The 20,347-nt window shown below is 41.7% G+C and overlaps 1 non-coding gene across 1 annotated transcript; it reads right to left on the bottom strand.

Moving 5' to 3' along the window:
* Window positions 1–9,848: 9,848 nt before the first annotated feature.
* On the bottom strand, window positions 9,849–10,097 carry LOC147628790 (signal recognition particle RNA). The gene has a single exon (XR_015268212.1).
* Window positions 10,098–20,347: the final 10,250 nt, after the last annotated feature.

Genomic DNA, 20,347 nt, shown 5'->3' with positions numbered 1-20,347 from the left:
GAAACACAGGAGTTATAGGGAAGGGACGACACAGAGATGGGCAAGGTAATCATTTGTGATTTTGTGGAGAACAACTCTGAGCGGATGCCTCACAAAAGAAGAACCCTACCAGATGGATCAAGGGAGACTCAATTAGTGATTCCAAAAACATACAGACAGGTTGACATTCTTCATGAAGGTAAACACGACACTAACGTCTTTGGGCTACAGTGAAATGTCCACCTCTACATTCAACAAAATTTGGAATTTGGAATTTAAACATGTGAGACTATCAAAGACAAGTGAGTTCTCTAAATTTAGCTTGTGTAGCGGTATTAAAGCTCAGCTAGGAGCGACTAAGTGTGAAGAGGAATGTTGCAAGTTGATGGATGAGTGAAGAAGAAAGCACACGCTAAAGCAACAAAGTTGTAGAAACTTGTATTACACATGGTGCAAATACTCACAAATGAGACCTAAAAGTACTTATGCATCATTCATGATAAGATGGATCAGAAGAAGACAGCGATCCCCAGGTTGGAAGTTAAATCGAAAGTACACGGCTAATGCATGGCAACTACAGGTATCATTCACTGCAGGTATGATAACCCATAGGCATGGGCATGGACATTATGGACACTTTTCTCTTGTTGGTTTATTGCCTTTAGATCCTAATGCCACAATTGGCTCATTTGCATTTTGCCTTTGTAATCTGGAAAGGGAGGACAAGCATGAACTTGGAGATCTTGCTCATGATGGGATTCCAAGGTGCAATAACACATTTTTCAATGCATTAAACTCTAGGAAAGCTCTTGATCTAGACAATGCAATTGGGTTTCTTAATGGTGGGACACACGCATGAGGACATAGATGTAATATTCAGTAAATTTTCAGAGAAGCTTAGAACTAGCCAGACATACACCTTTCCACATCTAATGGACCATTTTAGAACTTGTGAGAGTGCGATGCTAGTACCATTCTTACTAACTCAAGCTCCTGACTTCAAGAGCTATGTTGATGACTACTTATGTGATGGGCAAGACACACTGGTTGGACACTCTAAGCCATTATAGTTTGGATTCTTCATGCAAGAGGATATTCCTGTCATGCAATACAAAAAATCACTGGATTGAATGCCAAAAGGAATGGTATGGGCAAAGCAATACTCCCATTAGGATGCCCTGAAATACTACCTTTGGCTGAATTTATAAGAGATAGCACACAAGTGGTACATGGGATAAATGATTATATACAATTTTGGGAGAAGTGGGTACGTTTGAAAGGGGATGGTTATGCAAGACACATTGGACCAGTTATTGGGTATCGGAAGAATGTAATTAGGGAGCTTGTGAAGCCCATCGTACAATATTTGAGCTCTTATGGAGACTTTTGGCCAAGATCAGAAGGAAACTATCATTTGTGTCGAAGCTGATGATGATGATGAGTTCCAAGGTTATGAGGAGTGGAACGACCACTATTGTGGACCTCAAAGTAAAAGACCAAAGGAGGCATTCACACCTATAGTAGATGCCAACAAAGGAGACTTCATCTTAGTGTGGCCATCACATCCACCATTGTACCCAATATGGCTAGGTGTTGATCACATGTGGATATGGATCCAAGGTCCACCAACTACAAGAAGGTTTTGATACAATATTGGGCACCTATTTGTAGGAAAAGGGGGAAAATGATGCAGAGGCTTATGTTGGTTGTTGGGAGAAGAAATGGATGTGTAATACAAGGGATCCATAGGTGTGGGAGAATATTGATGCAATTGTATTTTCATGGGCTCGAAAAGGACAAATAAACCCATTAAAGGCCAAGATTCCAAAACAAATCCAATTAAAGGCCCAAGAAAGCTTAAAGACTATAGAGGAGTGAGTTTAAAATTATCAAACTTAAACTCTTGAGCTTGCAAGGTATATAAAGTTGAAATTTATTTGTAACGTTTGTTGGTTGTTTCTTAAAGATCTATAGCAAGTTGAATTGTTTCATCTTATTAGTGCTCACCCTGTTTTTGTAGGACACATTGCAAGTGTTTCAAAGGTGTTTATTAACACCACCTTTATTTATGAGATTTTGAACTTCCACATCATGCAAAGAACTGATAACTTTAAGAAGTACTCAATGAATATCTCTTTCAGCAATAGAGCACATATTTCTTGGACTCCACACATTAAAAAAATTCCCAAATTAAATGAAAAATTCCCAAAGTCAATGGGACAACCACAATTTAAGTTTTCCCATAGTACTGAGATTTTCCTAAATCATCTAATAAGGTTTTTTGATTCAAATCGAGATATCTTTGATCAATGTTGTAAAGAAGCTATCCATCTGGATGACAACATGTTGGAAGATAATCTTAGAATAGGTTTTACCTCGTCCAAACTAGCCAAACAAGAGAGTAAATGCAAACTTATATTTGAACTCCCAAATCAACATTTCAATGCCTTGATTGAGAGCTTAGATAGGGAAGTGCAAGAAAAAAAATCGCTCAAATGTTAAAGAACCCCTACTAATTACAAGTACATTTTTTATTCATTGTAGAAAATTGGATGCTAGGTGCTTCACTCTCTTCTCCACAAAATGCTTCACACATGACCCAACCAGAGGTTCAAACTTCTCAAACACCTTAAATTCAAGGACTTACATTGGAAAACTTGGTAGCTTTAACTCAAATAGGAACAAAATGGATGCAATTCTAGACCATGATTACAGTGCTTTTACTTTCGTATACGCTGCACAAAATAGAAAATTATCTAACTTGAAATACCACATTTCCAACTGACATCTTGAAATACCTATGTGAATAATGTGTTGTTTGTGACCACTTGTTCAAGGATTTCCCAAACAAAAGTACTATAATGCAGAACTCCTAATAACATAAGTATGTAAAATGGTGGTTAACCATTGTACCTTTGAATGTGCTTACAAGATTGCAAGCCAAGGTACCAAAAAAAACTAAAATTGCTAAAGCTGACTCTCCACAATGGGTGGAAGAGAATGTCTTGACACAACAACCCAAAGAGAATGCAAAGCCAATAAAGTAACCCAAGAAACAAAAACATAAGGGAGACTCAAAATCACCAAAAGCACAGACCCCAAAGGAAGATCTAAAATCTTAAAAATCAAAAGGACCCAAAGGCAAACAAAAAGAAGAGGACAAAACAAAACTAAATAACAAGGACAAGGAACTTTAAAAAGTTTCACTAAAAGAGATTAGAGCTACACATGATAACAAAGCATCTTTCTCTAAAACTATCCAAGAGATAAAGAAACATGCATGTGAAATCGTTGTTTTCGATGTCAAAAAGAAAGTTTGCTTTAAAATAATGAACAAGAATACCGAAAAGCAAGTAATCTGAGGAGTTTCAAATGTCAAAACAAGAAACAAAATCTCATCCACCACTACCACTAAATTTCAAATCAATGCACTAGAAAATAAATTACCATTACAAATTACGAGTAAGTAATTAACCAAAACCCATGATGAACCAAAGGATTTAGATAATGAATGCATGCTACCATTGGTTAAATGGTTGACTAAGTCACCCAGGACTCCGCATCACCATTTTTCTAATTCTTTGACCTTGAGATACCAAACCAAGAAGAGGAATATCACTTTCCTTTTCAGAATGAATAATCCACAACTTTTAGAACAAGGGGAAGAAACATCATTTGAAAATGAATATGAAATTCTTTATGGAGAAAAATTGATATAGTTGGCGTACACCCATGCTAAACCTCAACAAATTGTGTTAAAGGTGGTGCTACACCTTATCATAGATCCAATTTCAGACACGCCAATAATGCATAAACATCTAACCACGTCCTAATGAAACAATTCAACAAGTCTATAGTGCTAGTGTATACACTTGGTGCTTTTATTTGAAATTGTTGAAAACCAAAGTGAAGATCCCTATGCTTTGGACCAACTCTTTGGAAGTGAACCAAAACATGCAAATTCAATGCTCCCATCTAGAAATGAGAAACCAAAAATCCGGCACTTTTTCTTGAGAGTGAATGGGGAACTAAAACTAAAACATCCATGATTCCTAAAGGATCATCTTAAACAGTAACACTTGGTACTCAATAGACAAATCAATGCAAATTGTTACCTTGGAGGAGACCCCTGAGAAAATCTTCATGGTGCTTTTATGACAAGAGGAAGGCTTTAACTAAATCGGAGACCATAGAACTTGAACCTATAGGGGATGAACCCCTAGAGTCCAAGCCTCAACTCAAGAACCCAAACATTTTTAAATGATTCCAAGAATAGTTTATTTTGACACCAACATAGGGATTGAAACCATTCAAGCTCAAATCTATCCATAACTCCAAAATCTTTTCATGACTTTTGAATTGTGGCATTATATAGGCCAATCGATTTTTGCAAGCACGTGAGTGGAATTCTTGGAATGAGACCCAAAACATGCCATGTTTGGGATACTTTGAATGCACAATCTTTTTAGAATCTAACCCCCTAAAGTGCCAGATCTTTCTGCTAGATTTTTTGCTGGAAGCAGACCTCATCTTGGAGAGTTATTATTGATGCTATATCATGCTTCACTAGTAATTCATGTGCTCTAAAGGTACACGATAAATATTTGGTGGTGCCATTCTATAACAAAGAGAAGATAACATTGAATACATAGTATGTTCTTGTCTAAAAGAAACAGCTAGCCTCTCCACAGAAAACCACTATTGCTAAAGACTCATCCTTTCCATCAAAGGTCCTTTGTGTCAAATTTTCTAACTCAACCCCTTCATCATCTCTATAGACGAAGCCATCCGTAATTGCAAAACCCATAGCTTCTTAGTCAATAACTCTCAATATGAGTGATTCACTAAGTCCGTCAAACCTAAAAGTAGGATTTGAACCTTGTGAGGATGAATCTTTTCAAGAAGATGCCACTACTCTTAGTGTTTCTCTTCCACCATCTTCACCAAAAGAGAACCATCCTGGTAACACCTTGTCCGCCATAGCCACACCCTAGGAAACATCTCATAATCACCAATCAAAACATAAGATGCTGAACCTTATGCTAAAGACATTCCGATGATAAAGCCTCTATTGCAAGGGACACCCTTCAACAAATGTCATTAAAAAAAGAGAAGGCTTCCATCAACAAAACCTCATCTTTGATAACCCCTCTTTTACCAACCCCTCAACCCTTAATAAGAGAACTAAAGGTCATCACTGCACCTATCAAAGGAAAATCTATTACCATCTCATCAATGACAACCCCTCTACTGAAAACCCCAACTTCATCATCAATGCTTCCCCAATCTCCACAAATTTCTCATTGCCAAATAATGCCAAGAAGGAAACCAAATTTCCAACCCTAGCAAGAACCCTCTTTTACTTACCCCTCAACAAGAGCACTAAAAGTCATCACTGCACCTCGCAAAGGAAAATCTATTACTGTCTCATCTTTGACAACCCCTCTTTTACCAACCTCTCAACCCTCAACAAGAGCACTAAAGGTCATCACTAAACTTGACAAAGGAAAATATATTTTTGTCACATCAATGACAACTCCTCTATTGAAGAACCCAACTTCCTCATCGATGCTTCCCCAATCAACAAATGTTGCCTTGCCAAATATTGCTAAGAAGGAAACCAAATTTCTAACCCTAGTAAGAACTTGTCCAACAACACCATATATACCATCATCAAGGTGGGTGGAGAAATAGTTTCTGTTAGGTCAAGGCTACTATGAGGGTAGCAACCCCGTTTGGCTACCTCGCAAATGTAGGCTACACTCACAAAGCACGTTCCAAAGGCCTAGAACCCAAGAAGACCCCACAACCTTGACCACAAAACCACCAAACAAGCCCAACAACAATCACTGCCAACTAAGACCATGTGGGTTTTTGTTTGCAAGCTCAAGGTTACTATGAAGGTATTTCTCACATGTGGATTCCAAGAAAACCCACAAGAATCATCAACAACCAAAGTATCAAACTCAGGTTCTAAGATTTCATCAAAGGTGGGTGACTACAAGTCTACTTCAAGCTCAAGGATATTATGATGGAAGCACCATCATATCATAATATCCTTGACTACTCCTAAGATTTCATCAATTGTGGGTGACTACATGTCTACTTGAAGCTCAAGGATACTAAGATGGAAATACCAGAACAAGTAGCGCCTCTCACCATCAACTTCAACATCAACATCATCTGTGCACTCAAGCCACAAAAGATATGGAGACCCAAGTCACAGCAAGCAGTCCACAAGAACCCTCTATAGCTCAAGACAACAAGTTCCTTAAAGTTTTGTAAACCATTCAGCCAAGCCTTCACATCAACAATGTTCCAATATACATTAAAGTCCATGCTGAATACACGGCTTCTCACAAGTATCACAATAAGATGTGTTCGTCTTTGCACTTGATGTAGAATACTTGTCCTTGATGTAGATTACTGAATGGAAGCCACTATTAAACCATAAAATTGATTAACATTCCCCCCTTCTAATGTCGATTGCGTTTTCATGAGTGATCTGGTTGAAGGTTTGGTGAGGGGAAAATAGAGAAATTGTTGTTGTTTGATAAAGATTAATATGTTTCATGTTTCTTGTTCCTCTGGGGGAAGGAATGAAATGGCTAGTTAGTAAATGAGAAGTTAGTGGTAAGTGGGATCGTAAATGGGAGCAAAATCACAAGCATGATTTGAGATTTTCATGACATGCTTAGTGTATCCGATTTGAAATTGCATGCCAGTAAACAAAAATATACATCTTGATTGAGGATGATTCTGTTTTTGGTGCTCCTAAACATCTTCGCAATCCTTGATTAGTTGTGTTGAACATTTGACACCTATTTATGGGAGGTTCTTGTGGCATTTTACCTTGAAAGGGTGAGCTTAAACACCTACAATTCACTTCAAAGAAAGCATAAATTCATCCTTTAAACTTATATAGGTCTTGGGTAGCTTTGCAACACCAAGAAGATATTGGATTGCGTATGTGGGAGCATCTCCATTTGTGAGCCCTCTCAAGGGATCCGCCTTTGTGTGTGTTTTAGTAAGAGCATGGGAATAACTTTTTTATAAAGGACAAGGCACATATTTTTGTCTTCAATCGGTCGCCTTTTATGGGTGCTATAAAATAAGAGTGTGGCTCAAGTGGGTAATCACATAACATCACTCTTGCAAAATCAACCATTACCAGCATTTTTGCTCCTTTCTATCTCTTTGTGATTTGTTGTGCATTGCTTACATGGTATTAGAGCAACATGCTTTGATCTTGAGTTTTTTAGAGTGGGAGAGCTCGGAAGCTTGAGCATTGGGTGGAGACCTCCTCAAAGGACGAGAGTTGTTTATCACAACCTAGATAGTCGGTCGGATGTGGAATGTGGATAGATCAAACTGGAGTTAGTACTGACGATGTGTTAAACTCTTGGAGCATGTTGGTTTCTCATCATGAGGTTTGGAGCAACACATGGACATGGATGCATGGCAATTCTTCTAAATTTATTGCGTAGAGTTTTCGAGAAGTGTTGGCATCGACATATCTATATGTATCGGCTTCACAACCATAGAGTTGAGAGAGGGTGTTGAATTACATATGCGGGAGCATCTCCATTTGTGATTCCTCTCGGGGGATGGTCAAGCAGCACCGTCCTTGTGTGTGTTTTGGTAAGAAAACTTCTTTATAGAGGACTAGGCACATATTTCTGTCTTCATCCGGTCACTTTTTTGGGGGTGCTATAAATAAGAGTGGTGTGACCCAATCTTGCAACCACATAATATCATTTTTGTAATCAACTTTTACCAGTTTTTTTTGCTTGTTTCTCTCTCTCTCTCTCTCTCTCTCTCTCTATGATTCACTATGCAGTTCTTACAAAAAGTCTCTCAAGAAGCTCAAAATTAGAGATTTGGTCTTGCATTTGGGTATGGGCAGTCCCAAGTCACAGATTGCAACTTGTACATAGGTGTGGACAATCCCAAATTAGAGTATTTTAGCACTTGGACATCCATGACTAACTGGTGTTGTAGCATGAAAGATCATGGCTAGCTATAGAAGGGTTGATGATGGTGGTATAGTTGAGGAATACTCGTATTTGTTGAAAGATGAGAAGAGAAGGCGCCCTTCTTTGCAGAACGTTGACGGGGGAGTTTTCATGTTTTTTTTTGAAGGGATGGTAGTTGCAATTCTTTTGGTATCCACAGAGATGAGCTCACAAAGAGGTAAATGCGGCTTCAAGGCTGTGCTTCACATGGTCAAATAGGGCTTCTACTATGCCAAGCTCACATAGACCATAAAAGAGACAACAGCCCAATTACCAGTGTTGAGCTTCACTCCTCTAAATGGAGAGTGTCACTCAAGTGTTGACTAGGTTGTAGATTTCACTTTCAGAGATGAGATTATGCAGAATCTGCTCTGCCGCTCACCACACAGAGAAGCTTAGAGTTTCTCAACTCTCGTTGTTTAAGCTCTCTCAATGCTATTCTCTACTCACATAGAAGCAAATCTATGATGTACACTCTCTCTTTCTCTCACCGCTCACACAGAATCGATTGCTCACAGAGGTTAACTCTATTCAAGGCCTCGTGTAGCAAGAGAAGTGAAAGAGAGAACCTAAGAAAATCCTAAACAACCTAAATACTCCCTAATATTAGCCCCCCCTAACTGACCAAGCTCTAATAGTTGTGGTGCCATGCTTTGATATTGATGAGAATCTACACTAATAAGAAGTTGCAAAGCAAGATTATTAACTCATAACGTAGACAGTCTTCTCTCATCAATCTCTCGACATTTACATCAATTTATAGCTCTCACGTAGGGCATCCAGATCCACAATGTTATCTCCATCAAATCTCACTAGAATCTTTCCACAACTCCTAAATCAACTCATGCGACCCTTGATTCTCTCCTTGTGGCCCCATGACATAGTCTAACCTTGCATCACTTGTTTGGGATCTCCTTTTACATTCACCACTTCCAATTAACCTTAGAGAAAATCAACCATACAAATTTATTGGGAGAACACACATACGAGAAGGTGTCCTTGTTGGAACAACCCTTCTTCCACAATCGCAGACCTTGACTGTGGCTCCTATGTTGCGAGAAGCACTGAAGCCGCAGAATGTATGCAAGAAGAGCATACAGAGAGACAGCCTCAACTAGCATTCGTCCAAAGCACGCGAGTTGCTTCCGCACCATGCCCATGTTTAGCACATCCTAGGATGGGCGGACTCCACAAGGACGTCCAGGAGTGGCATCTCTTCACAACAATTAAGTGCGCCCGTGTTTCCCACATTCCTCGATCACCAGAGATTCCTCGACGGACCCACCCCCGTCTCCGGCTTTTAGCGCTTAGACAAATGCGGCAGAGCTTTCAAGCTCCGAAGAGAGATGGAAGAAATGGAGGGTTGTTTGCATCTAGCACGCGTGCTCCAAATGCGCACAAGGTCTTGAGGCTTGCCATGCTGCATAGCCATGTCCCTTTTGGGCAATCTTGACCTGTAATTGTCCCAAAACATGTTGTCGAGAGACATGTTGAGCTTTTCTTCCAAGATCAATCGGCAAGAAGAGGAGGAGGAGTCAGCTGCTTTTTCTCTCGTCCATCCCCGGTGGTGGTGGTGAGCAGCTTGTACAACACCTTCGTTGACCAAAAATAACATTAATAACAACGTACCATGGTGATGAGGTCTCTCTCTCATACAAATCCATGCAAATTACTTCGATATATATTATAGAGAGGAGACGAGAGCCCCTGTGCAGACAGCGCGGCGGCCATCATCCGGGGCTGTGCTGCAAGAGGCGCAAAGAAAGAAAACGAGAGCCCGGACGGACCTTTTGATTGAGCCCCCCCAAAAAAGGGGGCTGGGGTTCGCAGTGGCGGCGTCGCGAGGATGGTCGGTAGCCGCACAAGGGCTGCGTTATCCCTCCACTGCCGGGAGAGGGGGGTTGTCGTTGCTCCGTTTCCGGCCTGACACGCGGTCCCCCCCCACTGCAGGGAAAGGCAGACACCTCACCCTCCGATAAGGTGCCGTGACCTCCACTCCAGGCTTGGAGACGGGCGCGCCACAGTGTGTGCGAGCAACCGGTCCTGCACAGCGGCGCCAAGCGTCCAGGTTCCCAGCCCGAATCCCTCCGCTGTCGCGGATCGAAGGCACTAGTGCACCCGGGATGAGAGGTACACTGCGTCCCCTTTTGCATAATCTAGCCGAAGCCTTGCTACATCCAACAGACTATGTGGGACTAACGCTCCCGAATCTATGCTTTTTAAGCGCTTGGAACTAAAAACAATCTCTATACACATTTCATGCGCCAACATCAAGTTGCATCCCATTGTGCACCCACCACCAGGATTTGCCTTTGTTGAGGGGTACACCGTACTTTGTTCACGCAGAAATTCACACAATGGAGGATAAGCCATTCCCGAGTTCTGGCTGACTGCTTCAAAGATGACACGCCTCCCTCCCGCTCCCCCCCTTTTGCACAGAATGGCTCCAGCAAGCTTAATCCACCCGCGGTTCTTTGAAGCCGGTGCAAAATATACTAACAATCTAAGCCTACTTTCCTACCACCCTTTTATATGAATAAGACGGGTTTTTCGCTTGATTGAGTTGATGGTTTATCGCTAATGGTGGTGTTTAATAAGGAAAATCGCCTTATTGTAAACGGCGATTTACAGCCAAAGATGCTTCGAAAAAGTCAAATATCTTTTCGGTGAGGACATCATTTCCATCTTCGTCTTTTCGGTGACAGCATTTCCATCTTCAAACAACCCATAAAGGCTAGGTCCTAAATTCATGACCTGAGTGTGCAAAGAATCATGAATCATTTTCTTTAGTCTTACGCACTTGTTAACCCAGAAAACGTTGGGTCAAAGGCTTCCAAATTATGGCTAACAGTGTAAAGGCCGACCTAAATTCATGTTTTCACCCCACCGAGTTCGGTTGGGGATTTGGATCACTTGTTTTGCTGAGAAAAGCTGCTCAGCTCTTTCATATATATAGTAAGTGGGTCCCATTCATGTGTCACAAGCATGCTCGGAGTACCAAGGGAAGTGCATGGAGTTCTTAATTAAAAACTCATGTGACCGGTCAGTTTTACGGCCGTAAGCTTTTTGAAGTGTGAGTTTTCCACTTGATTTAGGTAATGGCTATCACTATGGCGGTGTTAATAATAAGAAATCGCCTTCAAAAGTCCAATATCCCCACACAATTTTTTCCGATGAGAGTGTTTCCATCTTCAAAGAACCCTTAAAGGCTAGGTCCTTAATTCATGATTCATCCACTCAGTTGAGTGCAAAAGAATGTTGAATGATTTATTTTAGTCTTCTGCACTTGTTAACCTAGAAAACGTCTTCACATTTCACGGCTACTGCCATCTCCAAGGCGGATCCTCGTACAACATCTCACTCCACCACCAGGATTTGATTCGACATCGTGCCTTTGAGAACTTTGAGGGGTGCACCACACTTTGTTCATATACAGAAAGTCACACTGTGGGGAATAAGCCATTTCTCGATTTTTGGCAGACTGATTCAAAGATAGAATCCTACTCACCAAAGAGAAAGATATAATCAAGGTTTGTTTCTTTATCTCACAAAACACAATGTGCACTCAAGATTAACTTACACTCATGTATCTGACAACATTTCCACACAGAAACATACATAATAAAATTCCCGCACAAGAACTTTCACAGTAGAAAAAATGAACTTACCCATTCTTGAGATGGCATCTTGTTCAAGATGACACGTGAATCCCCACCCCCCCAACGGCTCCTCCAAGGCGTCATGCCTCCACTAGTTCTTGCTAGAAACTTCTTTCCCGTCCAATAAGAAAACTGGTCAGTTTTACAACCATAGATGCTAAAATTTCATCAGCTTTCTTCTACATGAGGATCCATACGATTTTTTTAAGCTTATAGTCGATGCAAAATACACTAACAATCTAAACAACATGCTTTCCTACCATCCTTTTATATTATGAATAAGATGAGTTTTTCACTTCATGGTGTTGATGGCTGTCGCTAATGGGGTTAAAGAGAATGCAGGGGAGACAGGGTAAAAAATAAGATCGAACGCTATGGAGTGAGCAGCGGCGGGTGGCTGATGGTAGCCACCTCTTTGTCGGGGGGATGCTCACGCCTCCAGCTGCGATGCTTTGCATCAATGTATGGACGCAAGGGACATGGATGTCCATGCGATCCGTGACCCTTGTGAGCGGTGCCACCTAGAGTTATCGATCGAGTAGGATTTGTATTGCCTACTCGAACTCCGTTCTCTCGAGTGAATCATGCCAATTTAGTGGGTTGTGCGGAGGTTCGATTTCCTCATGCTCGAGTGGTTGCGGAGGCGAGATCTCGCCTCCTTTCAAGGGTGGGGGGAGGGGTTTTTGTTAAGATATCGAGCTTAACTAGTGCTATGACGGCAGACATTGATGACCCGCCTGGGTGATAGCTTCCACATCTACACCATTGGCATGGTTGGTGAGATTATGGGTGATATGCGGCCAGTGGGATGACAGACTGTGTGACAGCCATTTTGGATTACCAGAGATTGGCATAGTTATAGCGCCAGCTCATTTAGTCAGGTTCATATTATGGACCGCCAACCCTTGTATGTTGTAGTAGTTGAGTACTAACCCATATAGTGTGTACTCTTATCTTTATGTTAGGTTGGTTAAGTAGAAGAAGAATATAGAAGAAAATTCAGCAATCCATCTCTTTCTTGTGTCTTGCTCTCTCTCTCTCTTGTGTGTGTGTGTGTGTGTGTGTGTGTGTGTGTTTGCTTGCTACGGTTTGAAGCTCTCCCTCTCCTCCACATTCTCTTTATGATATCAGAGCCTGGTTGGTGTGAGAGCTAACAAGGCAAGCAAGAGGCAAGAACAAGCAAGGAAGGAAGCGGTACTACACGGGTAAGAGCACCATCATCTCTTTCCCCTTCATTGTTTAGGTACAACACCCCCTTAGTAGCTCTGGGAGCTACACATCTCCAATTAAGGAGCTGTCCTTCACAGGACCGGAGCTACAGGGCAGGTATACTGTCTTATTGGACACAATTTTTTCTAGCCAAATTTGCGTTTCGGGCATGTTATGGGCCCCGTTTCACTGCAAGGAATTTTCGGTAATTTTCTAGAAGTTCTAGTAGAGAACTGTTTCTGGTCGAAATTTGGTTATTGCAGTGCAGAAGTGCAGACATGGTTTGTACATGTATTGTTGATACTAGGTGTATGTACGTGTACTCTGGTCACATTTGTTGGTGACACACAGGTTGTGCTGAAGTACCGCTGCTGCTATAGCAGTTACAAGAGAGATATTGTTGTATTACAGGTTGCATACAGAAGTTGTCTATTTGCAAGTTATTTGATTGTTACAGAAAAACATGTATGATGAAATTAATCAGATTGTTAGTGAGAAGCTGGATAAGAATAACTTCCATGCCTGCTGGAAGTTCAGAATGACCAATTTCCTAATAGGTAAAGGATTTTAGGATTATGTAGAAGGAGACAATGAGGAGCCTCCATAGTTATCTAAGAAGAACGCCACTCCTGCAGATATAAAGGCAATGAAGGATTGGAATCAGGGTGCAAGAAAAGTCATGTAATACTACTGGCTTTCAATTAGTGTCACACAGACACTATGATAGGACACATACAGGATGCAAACACTCCAGCAGTTGCATGGCAGAATCTGGTTCAGATGTTCGAGACTAACATAAAGGCAAGGAAGTTGGAGTTAAAGCAAGAGTTGCATACTGGAAAAGAAAAGCATGTCCATCAATGAATATGCCTTAAAGATCAAGGGCATTGTTGAATCCCTTAGGTCTATCAATGGGCTTGGCGAAGAGTACAAGCCATTCAAGACCTCCCTTGCAGTTAGGGAGAATATCCCCAACTTTTGGGACTTGATATCTATGCTGATCATAGAAGAAAAGGCTTTAGGTGAGGATTCCTCTTCACAAAGCAAGAACACATTGGAATAGGCCTTCTACTCTAATTCAGGTAGAGGTCGTGGTCGAGGCCAAGGTGGTGGCCAACAAGGAAATCAAAATTTTGGACAACAATAGTCCAATGAGTCATAGCAGCAATCATACACAAGTGGAAGAGGCTAGTCTAGAGGCAGGGGGAGCCAAAGAGGCCGAGGTGGTTGGCAAAGAAATCAAAATGAAAATAGCATAGAGTGCTATTACTGTGGCAAACCAAGACACATGGCAAATGACTGCTCCAAAAAGCAGAATGACATTAAAAGTGGGAAGTTGCAACAGGGAAACTATGCATCATCTATAGCAAACATGGAGGTGATGAAAGAAGTGAGCAGTTGTTTGTGATGCAGCACATGGAGGTGATGAAAGAAGTGAGTAGTTGTTTGTGATGCAGCACATGCTTAGTTCCATAACAGGGGATGTGTCAAGATCTCAAGATATATGGTATGTGGATTCTAGCACCTCTAACCACATGACTAGTCATGCTGAGTGGTTTAGAGATATGCAAAAAATAGAAAAACCAGGTTATGTAAAAACAGGTGATGATACTATGCATCCCATTGTGAATTTTAGTAAAGTGCCATTGTCTATGTAGCATGGCAAAATGAAGTACTTAGCTGATGTACTTCATGTTCTGAATACTACAAAGAACCTGGTTTCTATTGGACAGATGGTTGAGTAGGGTCTACAAAGTGAGGTTTAATCCTCAAGGATGTTTTGTGGAAGACTTCAAAAATAAGTGCCGTTTGGTTGCAAAGGGTAACAAAAATGGCAGGATGTTTACTTTGGATGTGAACATGCCTGAGATAAAGGCAGCCATGTTTGCGCATGGAACAGGTTTCATTGCAGATATTTATATATGGCACAAGCGCATTGGTCATGTGAATGTACAATGACTGAAGTCTATGCAGGCTCAAAATATTATTGCAGGTTTGCCAAAGTTTAAGGTTGACGATATGCATAAGGAATGTGAAGCATGCCAACTTGGTAAGCAGGCCAAACATGCTTTCCCACATGCAAAGCATGTTAATACAAGGCCGTTAGATGTCATACATTCAGATGTATGGGGACCGACCAAGACTACAACAATTGCAGGTTGTAGGTACTATGTTACATTCATTGATGACCACACTAGGAACGTGTGGGTTTATTTCATGAAGGAGAAAAGTGAGGTGTTTCCTCACTTTCAGAGATTTAAAGCCTTGGTTGAGAAGGAAAAAGGCATGCAAATAAAATGTCAAAAAGATCAAATGGTGGGGGAGAATATTTCTCTAATGAGTTTAGCGATTTCCTGAGAAAGCACGGAATCAAGAGGCAATTTACGTGCAGGTACACTCTGCAACAAAATGGTGTTGCAGAAAGGAAAAACAAGCACATTACATAGGTCGCACATGCCTTGATGGCTCAAAAGAATATGCCACATTGCTTTTGGGCAGAAGCAGTAGCAACTACTATGTACATTATGAATAGAACACTCACTGCAGATGTTCATGGTATGACTCCTGAATAGAAGTTTACAAGCATAAGACCGAATGTGTCTCACTTGAAAGTGTTTAGGTGTATTGCATATGTACATATGTTCCTGATGAAATGTTCCTGGATGAAGTGAGAACAAAGTTGAATCCAAAGGCAGAGAAATGCATCTTCATTGGTTATGCTATGGAGGAACAAGGTTATAGATGCTATAACCCTATCACTCGTGAGATGTGAGTAAGGAGAGAGGTCTTCGATGAGATGAGTAGCTGGTATGCACTTGTAGTGAAGGTAAGAGAAGATCCAGATGTAAGAAGTGCTAATGTTGCACCACATGTAGAGCAGCAATGGTGCTGAGCGGACCTGGGGAGTCCTCGAGCAGTGGATCCAATGTTCATGGTCAGGCAAGTTGAGGAATGATGTAGGTACACATGTATCATGGAAAGGGAAGAAAAAGGTAGATCAACCTTTTGTTTCCTGATCTATCAGCAGCAGTAGGTCACTCATATGTGGATGGTGACTCTAGTGACTCTGAACAGAGCTTTGATGAGGACCTTGGCATTCCGTTTGTGGGTACTCTTGGTGTAAGGAGAACCACGGCTGTTTTGAGGACACCTGGCAACAATGATCCAAGTGTACGCAACTCTACAAGGGTTAGATACCCTGTTGACAGGTTGAGATATGATGGATATACATCCCATCATTATGCTTACATGGTAAAAGCAATACAGGAGGTTGAGCCCACTTGGCTTTGAGCAGGCAATTGGAAATAAGAAATGGGAACATGCCATGGATGAGGAGATGGCAGCATTGGATGCAAATGCAACATGGGAGTTAGTGCCTTTGCCTAAGGAAAAGAAGGCAATTGGATGTTAGTGGGTGTATAAATTCAAGCATGATGTTGATGGTTCAGTGAGCAAGTACAAGGCAAGATTGGTTACCAAGGGCTATGCACAGACTTATGGCATAGACTATGAGGAGACATTCAGCCCGGTTGCAAGAATGGCAACCGTGCGAGCTGTCATTGCTATGGCTACAGGAAAGGGTTGGTCTTTACATCAAATGGATGTAAAGAATGTTTTCTTGCATGGTGATTTGCAAGAAGAAGTGTACATGATGCAGCCACCATGTTATGAGAGTGATGCACATCCAGATTTTGTGTACAGGTTACGCAAAGCCTTGTATGGCTTGAAGCAAGCACCCAGAGCATGGTCAAACAAGATCGAGGAGTATCTTGTTACCATTGGATTTCAGATATCCAATGCAAATTTTTCACTATATGTGAAAAAGACAGATAGAGGGATCATGCTATTAGTCATCTATGTGGAGGATGACTTGATTATTACTGGTGATAGTGATGCAGACATACATGATGTCAGGATGCTTTTGAAATAGAAGTTTGAGATGAAAGATTCGAGTGAGCTGCGGTATTTCTTGGGCATAGAGGTGGTGAGATCACCTCATGGCCTTTTGCTATTACAGAGGCAGTATGGCTTGGACATGTTGTCCAAGAATGGTATGACAGGCTATAAGCCTATTTCAGTGCCATTGGAGCAGAACACAAAGCTTTTGAAATAGTGATGCAGACATACATGATGTCAGGATGCTTTTGAAATAGAAGTTTGAGATGAAATATTCGAGTGAGCTGCGGTATTTCTTGGGCATAGAGGTGGTGAGATCACCTCATGGCCTTTTGCTATTGCAGAGGCAGTATGGCTTGGACATGTTGTCCAAGAATGGTATGACAGGCTATAAGCCTATTTCAGTGCCATTGGAGCAGAACACAAAGCTTTCCGTACATGTGAGCTTTTGGAGGACCCCACTACATACAGGCGCATAGTGTGTAGTTTGATGTACATGACCATTACAAGGCCAAACTTGAGCTATGCTGCTGGACTTGTCAGTAAGTTTATGCAGGCCCCTAGGAAGACATACTTGGATGTGGCTAGACGAATCCTTAGGTACATAAAGTCCACAATTGATTATGGACTTTTCTATGAGGCTAGTATAGAGATACAGTTGCAATGGGTGGCTGGTAGTATTGCAGACAGGAGATCTACCACTGGTTTTATGTTCTAATTTAGGAGTGTTGCTGTGAGTTGGAGTAGTAAGAAGAAGCCAATAGTTTCCTTGTCGAGTACAGAGGTAGAGTACAGGGGTGCTGCTATGGCAGCTTGTGAGGTAGCTTGGTTTCAGAAGCTACTTGGTGACATGGGAGAGCCCGTTGGATAGGGAAGTTGTCATATATTGTGACAACATGAGTAGCATACAGTTGGCCCGAGTAACCTAGTATATCATTCTAGAACGAAGCACATTGAGGTGCATTATCACTTTGTGAGGGAGAAGGTTCCAGGAGATGTAGATCTGGTATATGTCAGCACAGAGGATTAAATGGCTGATATCTTCACACGAAGGCATTGGGCACAGAGAAGTGCCACAGGTTTAGGAGCTTACTTCGAGTGCAGTAACTTCGAGTGCAGTGTGTGGAGTTGAGTTCAAGGGGGAGTGTTGAGATATCGAGCTCAACTAGTGCTACGGCGGACATTGATGACCCACCTAGGTGATAGCTTCTGCATCTACACCACTGGCATGGTTGGTGAGATTATGGGTGATATGCGGCCAATGGGATGACAGGCTATGTGATAGCCATTTTGGATTACTAGAGACTGGCATAGTTATAGCGCCAGCTCATTATAGAAGAAAATTTAGCTATCCATCTCTTTCTTGTGTCTTGCTCTCTCTCTTGTGTGTGTTGCTTGCTAGGGTTTGAAGCTCTCCCTCTCCCCCACATTCTCTTTAATACTCACAATAGCTAAGATGGTAGGCTCAATCAACTTCACCAGCTCCCAAGCTTTTCACACTTCTTTGTTTACTGGATTGAAAACACTTAAGTCTTGCAAGATAGAGAGAAGAAAAGGAGAATGCAAGCGTCTTACCGGTCTACACCTCTCAAGCCACTCTTGGTAGAGTAACTCTCTCTTGTGGAGAGCTAGGGTCCTTCATTATTACCATAAAGGAGCTTTGCAAATGGGTGGGGAGCAAAGAGAGAGAGAGAGAGAGAGAGCGAGCTATGGAAAGGTTAACCTTTTCTTCAATGCCACAGTCAGTGAGAGCATGAGATAGTAGAAAAAAGAAGGAGAGAGGGAGGAGAGAACATACATCAACACCATCACTCACCCACACAATTCCTAAGCATGAATGTAATAAAGAAGTAAACAAAGCATACAAGCGACTTCAACCACAAGAGAAAGAAGTCTCAAACTCAAATATGAGAATAGGATTATGTCATTTCTCATTACTCAAAATGTCTTATACATAAGACTCAACCCAAATAATATGCCGAGGCCCAATATGTCTCATTTCTCATTACTTAAAATGTCTTATACATCAGACTCAACCCAAATAATATTTTAAGGCCCAATAAGTTAGTCTAGGCTAAATTCCTAGTCTAAATGTACACATTATCGGCATTACACAAGTCGTAAGCTTAAGATTTCTCTCCCAACATTACACAAGTTGTAAGATCAGAGATTTTCCATAATCAGTTTACATAAAGCGCAATAATGTGTGGTTCAAAAAAATTGGCTCAAAGATGTTACCGTGCGTTCAGCGTCCGTGCGTTCAGCGTGCGTTCAGAGAGTAATGTTAGCCAATGTGGTTAACATACCCCCCTTCCTCATGGTTTCATGCTTTGAATCACTCAGGCTAGTGGTAGAAGCCACTGATGTTCTAGTAGAAGACAAAGCGAGACTTCATGTACTAGTGGGTGGTTTGATGAAAGGCTTGGCAAGGGTGGTGAGGTGTAGGCAAGGAGAGGGGGGGTTGAATAGTGGGTTGGTCTAGGGGAAGGGAGATCAAGGCATGTTCCTTTTCCTTACCTTTGACAGAAGTTCTTGGAGCATGTTCAACTGAAGAGGGGCCTGATGTTGAGGCGTGAAAGCGCCTCCCACTAATCCTATTAAGGGGCCTTCTTTAGACATGTCTTTGCTGCTAGATGTGTCATTGTCATCCTTGTCCTAAGCAGTGTCTTTGGTGTCAACTTCCTTTACCTTAAATGCTAACTTCATGGATTAATAAAATTTGAGGGCCTCCCAATATTCCTCATTGGAGATATCTTGGGGATAGGCCATGTGCACCATGTCAAAGAGGTGGCACTTCCTGGTGCACATTAGTTGTAGATGGGTCGATGATCATGTTGACAGTGCTAGCCTTTGTGGGTGGTGAGATCGTGATAGGCCTCATCATCCACACAACATGCCAACCATGTGTGTGTATCCATTGTATGGCCCTACGATGATATTGGTGGATGTGGGGTATGGGCATAATACAGTAGGGGGAACAAAAAAGGTTGATAAAGTCACCCTCATCCAAGCAATTGGAGAAGGTAAGGACTTGGCACTAGGAGTGAAGGTTTAAGAAGACATGGTGAGGAAAACAAAATATGGTGGAGGGCTTAATAAAGGAGATTCAATGAAAGAGATGTTGTTTTGGAAGAAGTGCATTGCAAGAATGGTGTGGGAGGTGTGATAGATTCTGGAGAGGATGGTCGAGAAGGTGGAGTTGGGAGTCTCATTATGGAGGAAGATGTTATGTTGGAGAAGGTTCAGCTGGAGGGTCTTGTGCTGTAGTTCAAGGAGGCTGGAGGGTGGTTGAGGGATGGCAAGGTTTGGCATGGTTGTTGCTTCCATAAGACTATGGACCTTCCACTCTATCTCTAAGACAACCTACTCTAGTTGGGGTCTCGCTTTCATCTCTGTAATGGTATGTTTGAGTTGAGCAATGGTTTGGTCCTTAGCTTCAATGGTCCTCTAAAAATCATGGTAGTGCTCAAACATTTGGTTGTGAATGTTGTGCACTTGCTTTTGCCAGTCGCATGTCACGGTCTCAACACTTTGGAGTGCAATGGTAGTAGCAAGGGTGAGTTCCTCCTAGTTTTATAGTATGGCTAC

This window comes from Cibotium barometz, chromosome 19, assembly GCF_041138505.1.
Source record: "Cibotium barometz isolate CiBa-2024 chromosome 19, ASM4113850v1, whole genome shotgun sequence".
Classification (NCBI taxonomy): Eukaryota; Viridiplantae; Streptophyta; class Polypodiopsida; order Cyatheales; family Cibotiaceae; genus Cibotium; species Cibotium barometz.
Note: the sequence above shows the minus strand (reverse complement) of the source record. Positions and strands in the feature narration are given on the sequence as shown.